Raw genomic sequence first — 17,054 nt, forward strand, 5'->3', positions numbered from 1 at the left:
TAACCATGGATACCTAAAATGTATACAACTCTCTTATTTAAATGGATAAAGTTGGCAAAGAAAATTTCTTTCATTTAGTTAATTTAATTTAATAAAATATAATATTAATGTTGTTGTTATTTTCTTAAATAAAAAAAACCATGAAACAATTTAAACTAAAATTATTTTGATAATCTAATTCATCATTTTTTATCAACTTAAAGTAATTAAAAAAATTATAAATTTATAAAATAAAATTCCATATTAATATATTGAATAAATATTAATTATAAAAAACTTTGAACTAAATTAACATTTTTGTATATTTTTGTATTGATTAATGTTGTAGTCTATTTGTTTTATTTTTGGAGGTTTTATGCCAACTCTAATTTTCCTAGAATCCAGCAGTGATCCCTTGGAATCACAAATTTGAGTTGTAAATTCTCCACACAATTTCTCAAGGTCCTAAATCCATATATACAATCAAAACCCACTCATTTCAATAACAAAAATGAAGTTTAGGGGAATACAATATTTCACTAGTTGCAACCAAAAACTATTAAATTCACTTTTGGACAAAGCATTTATTTATTTTCTTTTTAAAGTAAGTATATTCCAATTCATTAAATAAACATAGTGATAGTGAAATTTTCAAATTTGATAAACTTAAAAAGTCCGAATAAATTCATTTGTAGAGGTGACCAAAAAGGATTTGATTAGTGAGATGATCTTAATACCATGGTGCTATAAGTGAGATGGTTCAAATAACATGAGAGGTATTACAAGTGAGATGGTTCCAATAACTTGACAACTCAAATAAAGTTCAGATTTTATTCGTAAGGTCATCTTTATTGCATAACAACTCACATTGGATAAGTGATTGGTTCATATAACACGACGGCTCTTGTTTTTAGGATAAAAGAGTTGGTCATAATAAAATAATATTTAATTTAATTAGTTAAATGGTGGCAATAACAAAACAAATTAACATCTCATGGTTCAAAGAGTTGTGGTCAAACATAATTACCAGCTAAGCCATTAAAGTCCATCACCAAGTTGATCAATCCCAATGTCACATAATTTATTTGTACATTTAATATTGCCACTTATCCATTGGTCGTGGTGGGTGAAATGAGGTTATAGGGTGTAGGTAAATAAGTAGATTTGGATTTTCTATTGCTAGAAACTCTAGAATTTATTTAAATTACAGATTCTCACAATATTTGGGAATTTGAGAATGAAGAGAAGGGTCAAGGAATGATCTTTCCTAATCTTAAAATTCCAAGATATTCTCAAAATATGCAATGAACAAAAAGATTTCCCCATGGAAATATATGCAACTTAATACTAGGTGAGATCTTAACAAATGAATCAATAGGTTGAGATCTTACTAAGTCAACAAGTGAGATTCTATCTAGAAACATCATAGTTTTCTCTACTTTGTATCTAATATAAATTAAGTGTAAATATAGATATATTTAAAAAAAAAGTAATAATAGAAAGAGAATATATTAATAAAAGGGAAAAGTAAGCTTAAAACAAAAATCAAAGAATTGAGGAAAATCTTGATCATAAAATTATCTCTAAAACCTTTAGTCATTTTAAAACAATATAAATAACAAAATTCTTTGAAAAAAAAAATCAATTACAACCAATTTTCAATTAATTGAGAAAAAAATAAATTTACTTTCAAAAATAAAAATAAAAAATGAGATGTGTTCATTTATTTACTTATTACTTAAAAAATTTCTAACTATGATAAAGTACTTTTACTTTATATACAATATATAAAACTTTAATTTAAACATTTTAAGCAAATAAAATATAATATGAAATTATTTATAATCTTAACATATTTTAAAATATTTATAAATTTGTTAATTACATTATAATTTGCATGTTAAAGTTTGTAAGAATTAATTTATTCAATATAGTTTAATATATATTAAGTGTGATTTTTTTTAATCTAATTTAAATCAAAATATTTAAAAAAAATGTTTTATTAATTAATTTAATTTAATAATTTAAACTATTTTGTTAGTTAAATTTCCTATAACTTTTCAACATTTATATAAAAATAATATAACATATTATTAAACAATTTAAAAAGACAACTATAAAAAATATATCTTTCAATTAACTAAATAAATTCTCATGTTTAGATATTCTCAATTTTAAACCAATAACAAAAAAAAAAAACATATATTTGAATTTATTAATGATTCTCATAAATAAGTCAAAATATGTAAAACAAGAAATAATAATTTCACAATTTGATAGTCATACGGCTTATTATTATTTATAAAATTTTAGTGGAAACTTTAATTTGTAAATTGTTAAATATATTTTTTTGGCACATAGTCCAAAGTAAACAAGCTTGACAAAAAGAAAAATGTATTAGTTAAATGGTTTCCATAATGGCCAGAAAAATATTTGATTTGATATGTGAGATAATCCAATAACAACGTAACATTTAACTAGTACGGTGGTCCCAAGAACATGACATTCAAGTGGGTGTTATGGTCAAACGCCATCACTACTTCTACACCAATGTCAAGAGACTCTATTCCAATGAGGGTTTAGATACAATACACCCATAACAACTAGAGATCTAAGTGTAGCTTTATTGTTCTTATATACACTTTACTTAGTTGAGAAAGAAGGTTCGAGTTTCAAATCTCATAGGAAAATGGCTGGTGAATCCACAACCACAAGCTAGACATGGAAGCAGAACAAGGACTTTGAAAATGCTTTGGCCATTTATGATAAAGACACTCCAGACCCCTGGGAGAAGGTAGCTCCAACGTTGGAGAATAAATCTCCTAGTGAGGTAAAATATCACTACGATATTCTCCTCCAAGATATTGAACTAATTGAGGCAGACCTAGTGCCTACCCCAATTACAAATCATTGCAGAAGGTTCAAGACTAGGAGCTAACCAGAAAAAGGAAAATGCTAGGTCCAAAGATACATGATCTTTTTTTGTAAGTATTTTTATGTTGTAATTCTTTACTTATTTGAAGATAAGAAACCACTAAGAAATTGTAGAAATAATTAAGTCAATAGCATCACAAATGTTATTTTTCCTTCATAAGAACCCATAAAGAAAATTCAAATATTGATTTTTGTTTTATTTTTTACAATAAGAAAAAAACCAACTAGATTTCATTAAAATACAAGTTATTTACATATCCATGCTAGATGGTTTATTTACATATGCATGATAGATGGTTTATGTAGCCCCATCAAAAAAAACCAACAAGGTATGCAAACCACCATAGATCCAAGCTCTATATTCCTCCAAGATAACTACCTTGTATTAGGCCCAATTTCCTTATAATAAGTAACTATCTTTAAACATGTGTTTTTAATGTCTACCGAGATTCTTTAAAAAATGAGAACATTCTAGCATTTCCATTTTTTGCATAGTATATAAAAAGGGAGAGAGCATGGTATAGCTTGTAGTTTGAAAACCATTATTGTAGAAAGACCCCAGTAGAACTCTTTTCTCAATCAACAGAAATTTGAAGCATATCCAATTGGCTAGACCAAACTAATACTAATACTACAAAGGGATAGGATGGGAAAAGATGCACCACATCTTCTAGATTTGATCTGAGTGACCTATGGCACCTCTTTTAATTAGATTATCCCATTATAAGATTATTTCACCCCAAACTATTGAAAAATCAAGGTCTAACACCTAATTTATCTTCTTGATAATTACTTGTGAATATTATATGTCTTCTTATTGCCTTGTTAGAGAGACTTAGAGACATCCGCATTTTGAAGACTTTCCTCACTTCTATTTTACATATTTATTAGCATTTTCTAAGCCTTCTTTGCACAACACATGGATTATCAAATTTGATAAGGAGTACCAATGGGGTGAGGCATAGGTGTCCTCTCTCACCCAAGCTTTTCACCATATACATAGATGAGTTCTAATCATTTATGTAGGAGTGTCCAAGGGGATCCAAACCTCAAGAGGGGTGGTTGTGCCCTGTCCTAGGGGAGGAGGAGGAGACATGCTAAAAAAATATAAGAATCTAAGGGTTGGTGTGGATCTAATGCCAATATAGAAATCTAAGGGCTGGTGTGGATCTAGTGCCATCCCCTAGTGATTTTGAAATTCCCCTCTGTGAGGACTCCTAAAAATAAATTATATATATAACTTTGACATTAAATTGTAAAATAAACTTTTAAATTTAATATTATTTCAATCTTATAATTATGAGACATATATATATATATAAAGAAAATAAAACTTAATATATATATATATATATATATATATATATATATATATATATATATATATATATATATAATTATAATTATAATTATAATTTTACCACATTAAAGTAAAAAACTTATTCTTTTCCCATACATATATATATATATACCACATTAAAATAAAAATCTTATTCTTTTCTGGTTAAAGTGAGTTAGATCATTGAAAGGCTTACTATTTTTTTTGGTATAAATACTTTTGTTTGATTATAACAAACTTATTATACATTTTATCTAAAAGAGTTAAAATGTTTCATACATTATCTTTAGATAAACATATTTTAAGAAAATTAAAATGTTTTATAATTTGATAAACATATATTAAGAAAAATGCACAAATAATAAAGATTAAATTATTATATAAATATTAGTCATTATTACATTAGTATAAACCATTCCCATCTACTAGTCCAACCATCATTACAAAATCCATGTTCTTTATAAAGGAATTGAAATAATTTATAAATAGAAGATGAAGGTTCCACTGTAAAATTGATATCATGTTTTGTAAAATTGATATCATGTTTTGTTGAATTGTTAATGTTTTGTTTAATAATTAAATAAATAACCTTTAAAAAAAGTTATAATTAAACCTATTCCTAATTTCTAATCTCACACTCTCAGTTTTGTTCCTAAAAATACAAATACCTATCCACATGGATATACCTATCATTTTTATATTATACTTGAATTGTAATTATAAATTAAAATTATATACTAATATTATAATATTTCCACCTTTTTTTAGAGTATATTTTAACATTTTTTATGGTATATTTTAACATTTTTTATGCTAAAATTTTAATATTTAGGTGTGTTAAATTAAATATTATGATTTATATTTATTTAATTTTAATTTATATCACATTATTAATTTTATGAAATTTTGATAATTTTATCATGTTAATCAATGTTATTCTTGTTTTGTGGTTGGTTCTCATGTTTCCTTTAGCTTGGGTGGAGTTATTAGTTCTTGAAAGCCCTATCGAGACAAATTCTCTCGAATCCCTATAACAACTTGAGTTGAGTTACTGATGAAAAAAATCGGAGATAGGGGGGGGATCTGCAACTTGATCTAGGGTTGGCGTTAGGGTTTGATGTTGGGTACCATGGTGGGATGTGCAAGGGGGAGTGCTACTCCCTCCTACAGTCAAGTAGTTACGGATAGAAGCAAGGACACTGGAAAGTAGCGTTTCAAGAAACCTTTGGAGAAGACAACAGAGGCAAGTAACACGAAAATATTGGGAAGAAACAAACCTCATGAACAGGAAGGGGATCAGCAGGAAGCTAGTAAGGAGAAGGAGAAAGGGGGTAGCAGTCAAAAAACTACTTCTATAAGGACAACTGGGTATGCAAACCCAAGTCGAACATCATTCCCTGGGTCATCTTAAGCGACCCAACGCTACAAGCGCATAGGGATCATATGGCGGAATATGTGGTTATATGCAAATTCATGGGGATATGGCCGACGGAGAGGGCGCTGCACGTATGGATAAGGAGCCACTAGAAACCAAAGGGGGAAATAAACCTTCATCTAGGATCTAAGGGCTTCTTCACAGTGGTGTTCACAAGCCTAGAGGATAAAGATAGAGTGTTCGAAGGAGGACCATATTTCTACGCTACTACAGGCCTCTACATGCGGCCATGGATGATGAACTTTGTCCCAGAATGCAAAACATTCACATCGGTACCGGTATGGATTAGACTATACTCCCTTCCTCTGGATTATTGGCTATCGGAATCTCTGAAAACAATAGGCAACAAACTGGGGCATTTTCTAAAGATCTCAGATGTGACTCTAAAAGGAAAATACACCTCCTTCGCCCGGATATGTGTGGAAATGGACTTATCTGGAGCACTTCCAAATGTGATAATTTTAGAAGTATATGATGAAGAATCGGTGCAGGTAGTGGATTATGAGCACATCCCATTTAGGTGCCACAAATGCCATGAACATTGGCATCTATACAGAGACTGCCCAACAAAAAATATGGAGAAAAATGTGAAAACCACTACGGATAAAAATCCCAAGGGTTTCACCAAGGTTGGGGGCAAAGGGAAAGGCGAGAAGCAGCCACAAAAAAATATCAATGAGGAAAGACAACTGAGCCACAATAGCTTTAAGATCCTAGAGGAAGAAGATGGAAATAAAGAAACAAACTAGGAAACGGAGAACAATTTCATTGAGAAGGAAAGGGATACTAGCATGGAAGATATTATAGAAAATAGCCAACAAAAGGATGATCTTCCAAGCATTATGGAAATAAGTAGGGACCATGAGATGACTCCAAGTGAGGCGGGAATAGAGGACCATGAACTGCAAGATATTCTAGAAAGGGAAAATCTAGATCTAGAGAAATTTCTGGAACAAGGGACAACCAAAGGAGTGGACTCCCTGCCAAAAGAGGAATACGATAGGGTTCAACAACTCTTCCTATCGAGATCACAACCGAATGGCTCTGGAGTCAAAAGAAATCATGAAAGCAAGGAGCATAGAGGGGTCAAAATGATGGAGGAGACACAAGCACAATCTCCAAAGAATCTAGACATGAAAAGAGGAAGAAAAAGACAAAATGAGATATTGAACGAATGTGGGAAACTCTTGATCAACTCAGTTAAGATAAAAGATCTCACTAGTTATTCCTTTACAAACCTTTCTTAATGAAGCTCACAACCTGGAATATTAGAGGCATAGGAAATAAAAAGAAACAAAGAAATCTCAGTAATAGAATAAAAGAAGAAAAACCAGATATGGTTTTTATTCAGGAGACAAAATGTTTGATGGATAAGATTAGAGAAATTCATAACAAATGGCTAATCAAGTATGAGTATCTAGAGGTTAAAGCAAATAACTCGGCGGGGGGGATTCTTACGCTCTGGGATCCCCAGAAATTTGGAATCCTGGATGCTAAAGCGTCCAGGAACTATCTTTCTTTGGTATGTCAACCTTTAGGTGATTAGGAGATATACATGATCACAAATGTCTATGGACCTCAAAAGCAAGAAGATAAACTCAAGCTTCTCACCTCCCTTGAGGAACTAAGAGCAAGACACCCTAATATGCCCTGGATTGTTGTAGGAGATTTCAATATGATAAGATCTCTTACAGAGAAAAAAGGCAGTATCAGACAGCAAGGCAGAGACTCTATGGCCTTCCAGAATCTCATAAGGAACATGGGGTTAGTGGACACTGAAACAATAAATGGGACCTTCACCTGGAACAACAAGAGGGGAGGGGCTTCACAAGTCACCTCTAAACTAGATAGATTTATTATTTCAGAGGACCTCTTTCTTTCAGTCCATGCCATGTCATCTTCTATTCTTCCCTTTGGAGGTTCGGACGATTGGCTTGTACAGCTGGAAGCCACTTTTATGAGTACAACAAGAAACAGACCCTACAGATTTGAAAATGCCTTGCTCTCTCATCCTGAATTCACCAGCAATATTGACAAATTATGGAGCAAGGATCTGAACATTCAAGGCACTAGAATTTTCATGCTCCAACAGAAACTTAAACATATCAAATCCAGGCTTAAAAATTGAAACAAAAAAGAATTTGGCAATATCTTCAAAGCCAAAAGAGAAGCTGAGCAGAAACTCCAGGAGATCACTCAGATCAGCATCACATATGGCTTTACCGAGGAGTGGAAAAAGCTAGGTAACTCTCTTTAGGAAGAATGGGAAGATCAGTGCATGCAAGAGGAGATTTTATGGAGACAGAAATTGAGGGTGTAGTGGATTAGAGAGGGAGAAAGAAACACGAAGTTCTTTCATAAATCTACCATGGATCACAAGGCACACAACAGAATCACAAAGCTCAAAGATTATCAAGGGATAGAACTTGTCTCTCACAAAGATATGGAATATGTCCTTTTTCAACACTTCCTCAGTATAGCAGAGGAGCCTCTGGTGTAGATCCAGATACATCAACAATTTCACTCAGTACATCCATCAGATGGTTACCAAAGAGGACAACCACAATCTTAACAGGCCAGTGTCAGAAGAGGAGGTCAGTGAAGTGATCAATGAAATGCAAAATGGAAAATCTCCAAGCCTGGATGGGTTCAATGTAGACTTCTTCAAAGCCTGTTGGAAAACAGTCAAACAGGATATCCTTGAGGTGGTGGAAGATTCAAGAAGATCCAAAAAGGTTTTGAAGGCTCTTAATGCTTCCTTCATAGCTTTGATCCCAAAATAAGAAAAAGCCATGACTCCAGATGGCTTCAGACCCATAGCTTTATGTAATGTGGTGTACAAAATTATTTCCAAGGTGATCGCCAATAGACTCAAGCCCCTTTTACCAACTCTCATCTTAGAGGAGCAAACGGGCTATGTGGAAGGAAGACAAATCCTCAATAACATCATCCAAGCTCACGAGGTGGTACACTCTCTCAAAAGCAACAAACAAGCTGGTATGATCATTCAGCTGGACCTAGTGAAAGCTTACGACAAGCTAAGTTGGTCTTATATAAGGGCAGTTCTAAGAGCCTATGGCTTCGACCAAAACTGGATAAGATGGGTTATGGCACTAGTTACCACGACCAGTTTTTCCATCCTGCTTAATGGTGCTCCTTCAAGAACCTTCACACCCTCCAGAGGTCTCAGACAAGGGGATCCACTCTCACCCTTCCTCTTTGTTCTCATGATGGAAGGGCTAGGCAGAGCGATTAAAATGGCAAATGTTGAAGGAAGAATCCAGGGTATCAAACTCACCTTGGATGGAGCGGAAAATACTCATCAACAATTTGTGGATGACACAATGTTGTAGGGCATACCCACAGTCAAGGAAGCTAGAGCGATCAAACAAATCTTAAATGACTTTTCTATGGCATCTGGCACATAGGTAAGCCTCAACAAATCAAAAGTTTTTTTTCTTTAACACTAACATTGCTATTCAGAGAAACATCACTAGGATTCTTGGGTTTCAAAGGGACCAGTTACCTTCCAAGTATCTGGGCATACCTCTTACAAATAAGCCTCTAAGCAAGAGAGTATGGGAGCCAATAATAAATAAAATTTAGGACAAGATCATAAAATGGACATGCAGGTCTTTAATTTTGCGGCGCGCTTTGTGCTCACACAGGTTGTCTTGCAGGCAATTACCATTTTCATGTTCTCAGCTCTTCCTACTCCTAAAGGAGTTCAACAATAGATCAGGGGCATACAAAGATATTTTCTATGGGGTAGAAGAGAAGAGAAAAAGAAATTGGCTTTGGTGGCCTGGGACAAGATATGCAAACCCAAGAGCCATGGTGGTTTGGGGCTTCATGACCCTGAAACCCTCAGTAGAGTTTCAGGAGCTAAACTCTGGTGGAGGTGAATCAAGGAATCGACAACCCCCTGGGCTAAGCTTTGTAAACAAAAATATGTCAAGAATTGGGAGGAGAAGGATCACATTCGAATGTCAGGGCATATTAAGGGCTCCCACATTTGGAACCTTACCTGGGAAAATAAAGGTATTGTTCAGCGCATAGTTTCTAAGAGATCTGAGTTGGGAACCTAGCTCAGTTTTGGGGGGATAACTGGCAACAGGAACCCAACATGTATAAGGATGAATTAGCAGCTCTCAAGAATGATACCGACAACAAAGGTCTAGTCATGGTAAATGAATTCTGGGACGAGGTAAGGAACAATGGAAAATGGAGAATCTAGAAGGATCTAGGCCATAGTGAAGAGAGCCCTCTAAAGGCCCGAGCAAACTCTCTTGCTCAGGATCTAGAGCATAGGAGGATTTTGGTATCCTCCTTACCTGATCAACTAAGATGGGGAAGGAACATCAAATGAAACTTCAACCTCAAAGAAGCTCAACAGGTAGTAACATGGTTTAACTACCAAAACCCTGATCAAGTATGGAAGAATCTTTGGCAGAGCCCCCACTGGATGAAAATAAAGTTATTCATTTGGCTAGTTCATTAAAGGAAAATTTTAACTTGGGAGAATCTCCTGAAAAAGGCTTCACTGGCCCATCCAAATGTTACCTATGTGGCTCACAAGAGGAGATGATGGATCACCTTCTCAACCTCTTCCCCTTCACCTCTACCGTGTGGGAATGGGTGGCTTTAATCTTTAGGCACACTGATAGGGATAGACTCAGCATCTCCAACACTTTGAAGAATTGGAGGAAAAACTTCTCAGGGAATGAAATCATCAATAAAGCCTGGACTCTGGTTCCAAGCTTTGTCATCTGGGATGTTTGGAAAGAACATAATAGTAGGATCTTCAAGAATAAAGCAAGCAAGCCCTAGCACATAATTGATCAAATTTTAAGGCAGCTCAAAGACACATTCAGAAGCTTGTTGTGGAAACTTCCTAAGGACCCTCCTCTACCCCAAGATGCGTGTATGTTACTGCATTTGGGTCTCCAATCTATAGGTCCACAAGGCATAATTAAGGGTGTGATCCAAATAAATGCAGATACAAATATTTGGAAGCCTCCTCCACATGGTTTCTTAAAAGTCAATATAGACAGAGAGTTTAAGGGAAACCCAAGGTTAGCTGGTTTTGGGGGTGTTATAAGAGATGAACAGGGACGAATAAAGGAGATCTTTCATGGCCACTTGGGGAAGGCCACTAATAACATGGTGGAACTCATGGCCTTAGAGCAATTCCTGGAAATCTTGGTGGACTCAAACTCTCACAATGTCATCATTGAAGCAGATTTGGAATTGATTATTAGAGCAGCCAAGAAAATATGCAATGGTACGGCACCGGATAAAGTGTCGAAACATTGGAGGCTGTCACAAGTCTTTCTCCATATTTATACCCACTCGCAAACCTTAAAAATTGTAAACTTTGTCCATGTGAAAATAAAAGTTAATATGTTAGTTGATCGTCTGGAAAATGAAGGAGTGATTAGTAAGGAAAGGGACATTCGGCAAGTTTTGGAGTTGATACCCCCAAGAAAACTGTTAGAGGATTGTCTATGTCAGGCTACCAAAGATAGGGGTAGATGGATCGACACGATGGATCAATGAGGCTCAGGAGATAGGCGGCAGTACCTGGATGCTTAAATTGTTTGCTTGTTGATTGGCAGTAGTCCGCAAATTCTATTGGCATCAGTATTCAAATGGATTTGAGTGAATGGTCGAGATCAGTGGAGGAAGACCAAGGACGCAGTGGCATGGAGATTGATTTTGGACGGATAGATCTCGATTGAGATAGATCTATGGTGTTTAGGCGAGGAAGTTACTCAATAGTTAACAAGAAGAAGCAGGTTGGAGAAACCCACAAGTGGATTTCGGGCGGAGGAAAGGCTGTAAATGGTAATTCCCCATGGGCTCTGATTCCACACACATAGTGACACATAACAACGAGGTGAGAGAGGGAAACCGCTTTTCGAGCGGATTTGGAGTGCGCAAGTTAACCGGCCGAAATACGTGTGAGTCGTTAGATCTGGTGGAGCGAGATCGACGGTTGACAGACGAGGAGCAAGTCTCAAAGTCGGGAAGTGTTGTGACCATTGGATCTTGAATAGATCAACGGTGAAGAAGTGCCGATGAATCTTTAGAAGGGTGGATTTCAAACTTTTTTAAACTATGGTTTGTAATACCGTTGGGTCTAGATTAGTGGAAGTTTAGCGGAACTCTGCGACTTTTGGAGGGGTCTGTTAGCTTAGTGGAAGCTCTAAAGTTGTCAGTGGATGACAGAGAGCCCATGGGAGTTTAACACTCCTTCCTGTTTAAATTTTTTTGGAAATCCGTGAGAATTGGTTTGATCCTGGGTTTTGTTTTTCCTGTTGATGGCATTCCCACAATAGGTTGCTACTTGTTTGGGTCTTCGCACTTACAAAAACATGTAACATATGTAATGTACTTGTTCGGTTAATAGAAGGCTCCATTATTACTTCACCAAAAAAAAAATATTTGAGCTGAGTTACTAGTCCTAGAAGCCTTGGTTGGACAAATGTTGTGGAAGCCCTTGGTGGGTTGAGTTAGTAATCCTGGAAGCCTTGGTTGGACAAACACTCTCGAAGACCAACTACATTTTAGGGATGAGTTACTAGTCCTCGAAGCCTTGGTTGGAACAAACACTTTGGAGCCCTCGAAGGCTTGGGTAGAGACCAATGTGATGATGGTTTTGTAATGTCTAACCATGAGGTGGAATCATTGTTTGATGGGTCGAGGTGGTTTTCCTCTCGAAGCCCTAGATGGTTTTGTATTGATGTGTTTTATGAGATCCCACATTCATGCTTGGAATATAGCAAGGGGGTGAATGGTTGAAGAGGGGTTTGGCTCAGTCATTCTACACTCAGTTGGAACGTCGAAGTCTCATCCTAGGGTTGGATTTTACATCATCAATATGAGGTTATTTCTCCTTGTGTTTATATGAGTATTATATTTGATTATAAGGTTGTGGTTCCCTTCGCATTTATATTGCAATTATGTTGGTTATGTGTAGGTTTGATGACCTAATGGATGAAATGGTAGCCAATGTGTTGAGGCATCAATGGTTCTTAGTGATTCTTAGCTAAGTATCAGACCCCTATACTAAGATATGTTATTTACAGCTGTAGATTACATATTCATGATACATTTGACGAAATTCTTGCCATGGCTAGTATGGGTCGAGTCAAGGGCTTCTTTAAGTATTTGCATTTGCCTCATTATTTCCTTGTTATCTTTCTCTTCTGAAAGTGTCATTCAATTATGGGCAGTGACCTCAGATCTCGGCCTGAAAAGTGGCTCAAATCTCGAGGAATCTTGCACATCACTAAGAAAAATAGTCCCTCGACATTGGCATGCGTTTTAATGAGAGTTTCAAACACCTCCTCGATGTTGGTATACCTATAGAAAGGGAGAATCTCAAGGTCAAGTGGTCTAAAGCCTCATAGGGATTGGTTACCAAAAATGTTAGGATGGTTCTTAGGAGTCCTGTAGCTGATGTTAAAGGTATGAAGGGTGTTTTCCCATCAGTTCCACTTCCTTAATGTGACTTAGGAGGTTGAATCACATCATAGTAACTTCTCGTCACATATTTTACCCCGTTGGTCAATCACTTGGTTAGATGTGGGAGGAGGGTGTTACACGAGCATGCGATCATGAGATCTAAGCCTAAATTCTAGGTCAACCCCACACCACTACCTAGAATGTCTTGAGACTTTCCAAAATGATAAGTACCTCAATGACAAGGCTAAATATATATAATTGAATCACAAACTTGACCTAACGAAGCCTAACCATGACAATCATTTCGTCAAAGATATTAGAACATGAAATCTATATGTCAAGAATGCATATTTGAATACATGGGTGTGATACTTAATTGAGAATCATTAAGAAGGTTTAATTTCCTCTTATGTTATCCACAACAACAATTTTTAGCTCATGCATTCATTAACCATTCATAAAAAAATCAAGCATATCAAGAGCCATAGCTAGAACTTGTTATGGGTCCATGCTTATAACCAGCATATAACCAGAATAATAACCATAATAGAACAACCATCAAAGCCACATATTAACAAATATAAGTACACATGAAATACAAGAGGAAAAGAGCTCTTATTAACATATTCAAAATCCAACAAAGTGAGGGACTTCCACGTACCACCTCACCATCGATTGGGCTAAACAAAAATGTTCTTTCAGCTAATCACTCTCGTTCCTATTCCAAGAATGAATGCGGGATTCAAGACAAAACCAAATAGGGGTCCAATGGTCTACCTTCCTGCATTAATACAATGCCAATACCGGTACAAGAAGCATCACATTTAATCACAAAATATTTGGTGAAGTATGGTAGGGCCAATACGGGAGTGGAGCACATGGCCTGTTTGCGAGCCAAGAAGGCCTGCTAAGCTCCATCAGTCCAGAGAAATGAATTTTTGTTGAGAATGTTAGTGAGGTATCTAGAAATGCGATCATAATTGCAGACAAATTTACGATAGTAGCCTCTCGCAATCTCACCAAAACCAGTCACGAGATCACATAATCAAACCAATACATATATAACCAGGGTTTCTTGTAGATTAAACCACCTCCACCCTTAGGCTTTACCGCAATCGCACCAAAATGAGTCAAGGGATTACTAGGCACAAAACAAGCTTGGATGCCTCAAATTTTATTCACCAATACCTTGAGGAATTTTCATGTCTCCATCCTCAAGTTTTACCAAAATATTGCCAAAACCGGTCAAGGGATTCCTAGGGTCTACGGGAATTTTCTTGAGACCACCTCACCTAGTTCCAAAAACCATTTAGCAATCCAATGCTCAAAAAAATAAAAGAACCCCATAACACAATGGCTATCTAGAAATGGAAAACCAAGGCTAAAACCATTGTCACACTTGGAAAAACCCATTCCCATGACAACAAGAGAACCAAATACACACATGCATGTACCATGCTTTCACAAACTAGCTAGGAAATTACACATGCAACCTGTTACCCGCAAGTATTCTTGTCCAATCTGCTTGAGCCAACTTTTTCTTGCGTGTCCCTTGCTTTCCTTTGCTTCCTTGTCCTTCCTTTGCTTTCGTTTCTCCAATATTAAAGTGCTCCAAGAATGCTCTAGGTGGGTAAGAGTATGAGAGAATAGAGAGAGCTCCAATCTACAATTGACAAAAAACTCCGAACTGGTCCTCAAAATATTTTTTTATTATTGAGGCCTCCATTTTGTCCATTTTCCTCTATTTTTCCTTCAATGTCCCTCTCATGAAAACTTGTGACCTTTCATCTCCCTTTTCTCCTATTTTCTTTTATTTTCATATATAAAATACCAATTAATGCATTTTCACCTTTTCAAAGCCTTTGCGAATTCCTTAGCCATAATAAACTGAAACGAACACCCACTAGGATGTTTTTCCCAACATTCAACTTGGAATACATATCCCATGACCTTGGTCTTATTTTTCCTTTATTAACTTTATTACATGAAATCTTATCCTGGGATTGTTACAGATCCCTCCCCCTCAGAGGAACATTGTCCTTGGTGTGCTATGACACATTTAACCAAAAAGTCTACTGAAAACCAAAACATTCTTCCCATGGAGCTTTATAAATTAGCTCAATGTCGTATTTACAATGCACAACCTACTGAAAAGAAAAACCAACATGAAAGCATGAAAAAAATGACAACCATACCACTTATTAGAGCTTTATAACACAACTCATTATAGTATTTAAAATAAAAACCACATATAAATATATACATATACGAAAACTCCTTTTCCTCAACCAGCAAACAATGAAGGATACATAGCTCACATCTCATCAGCCATATCCCTTATAGCTTCATCGTGCCCAAAGCGCTTCCACTACACTTTAACTTGCTTGATTGTGTTGTTCCATAACATGAGTTATTTCTACTACAATATGCACTTAGTTTCTAGATGGAATTCTCCTTCTGGGTCCACCTGCAATACACAAGATTCAATCACATGATCAACATCCTTCACATATCTTTTAAGAAATGAAACATGGAAAACATCATGTAATTTCACTGTCGGCACTAGTGCAAGTCTATTGGTCACTCGTCCAATCCTCTCAAGGATCTCGAAAGGTTTGCATGTCGAGATGCCAACTCAAGATCATGAGTCACATAATTTTTCTCATTATCCTTCACTTTCCTCTACTCGCAGTATACAACCTGTCACCCCTGCATCAGGACTCCACCAAGACCTCTCTTGCAAAAATTTGTACACACCACAAACTCTTTATCTAGATTTGTAATTTTTATAATTGGAGCGTTGGTAATGCTCATGGTACCAACTCAATAGAAACGTCCACTTCTGTGTGAGGTGGCAACTCTAAAAACTCTACTGGAAATGCATCCTGAATCTACTATAAATCCATATACCTATTCAAGACTTCTGAATGTTGAATATCCTTACCTTCTTCGGTGCAAACATGCACTGAAAACAATACGCACCCTTAATTCCTACAACTATGCTTTGCCTACAAATTCATAACCATTCTCACCAATATAGGCTTCTTCTTACCCTATAATATCTTTTTCTATCCATCATCATCCAAACATTCAATAGCCTTCTCATAACAATCCACCTTAGTCCTATGAAGGTACAACCAATCCATACCCAAAAGCATATTCTATGATCTCAATGGAAGCACTTTGAGATGTGATGATATAAGCATACCATTCAACTCAAATTCACAATCTCTTACCCAATGATGAACTCTTTTCTTAGTACCTCTAGCCAACTGCAACAACCAAGACTTTGGATGTGCTTCTTCTCTCAAACCACACTTATCCACCAACTCAGGACCAAGATAACTATAATTAGATCGAGGGTCAATCAAAATAGAAACAACTCAATCATAGAGCTTACCTTCCATCTCAATAATAGATGCTTGGTGATCCACCTCGCTTTATTGAATGTTGCATATATCCAAGGAATGTTTTGTCCAACATCCCCAACTTTCTATGGTTCATGAGAACTGTAGATCTGAGGCCTACCACCCAAATATGATGGAAAATCCTTCTTGAGATGATCCTTGCCAAATATCCAACATCGTAACTCTCTCTTACAATCACCTTTATTTTACTGCTCTCCAAGTTGAGGTTCATGTCCCTTCTCTACTGCATTAAAGTTATTGAAAGGAGAAACATTCTCATTCTCACCTATATCCTTAGGTCTTGTTTACTTCGGTCTCATCTACCTTTAGTCTTATCATTCCCTTTCCAAACTTGCTTAGACTCATTTTTACGCTTTGATTTCTCATAACAGTGATTTAAATTTCCAATGACTTCCTCGAGTGACTAAGGATCATCATACTAAATCTAATCCTTAAATGCTAATGGAAATCCACTCATAAATCTTTGAAC

Source organism: Pinus tabuliformis, chromosome 7, assembly GCF_031772625.1.
Source record: "Pinus tabuliformis cultivar Carrire ecotype Pingquan chromosome 7, CPIR1, whole genome shotgun sequence".
NCBI classification, from domain to species: Eukaryota; Viridiplantae; Streptophyta; class Pinopsida; order Pinales; family Pinaceae; genus Pinus; species Pinus tabuliformis.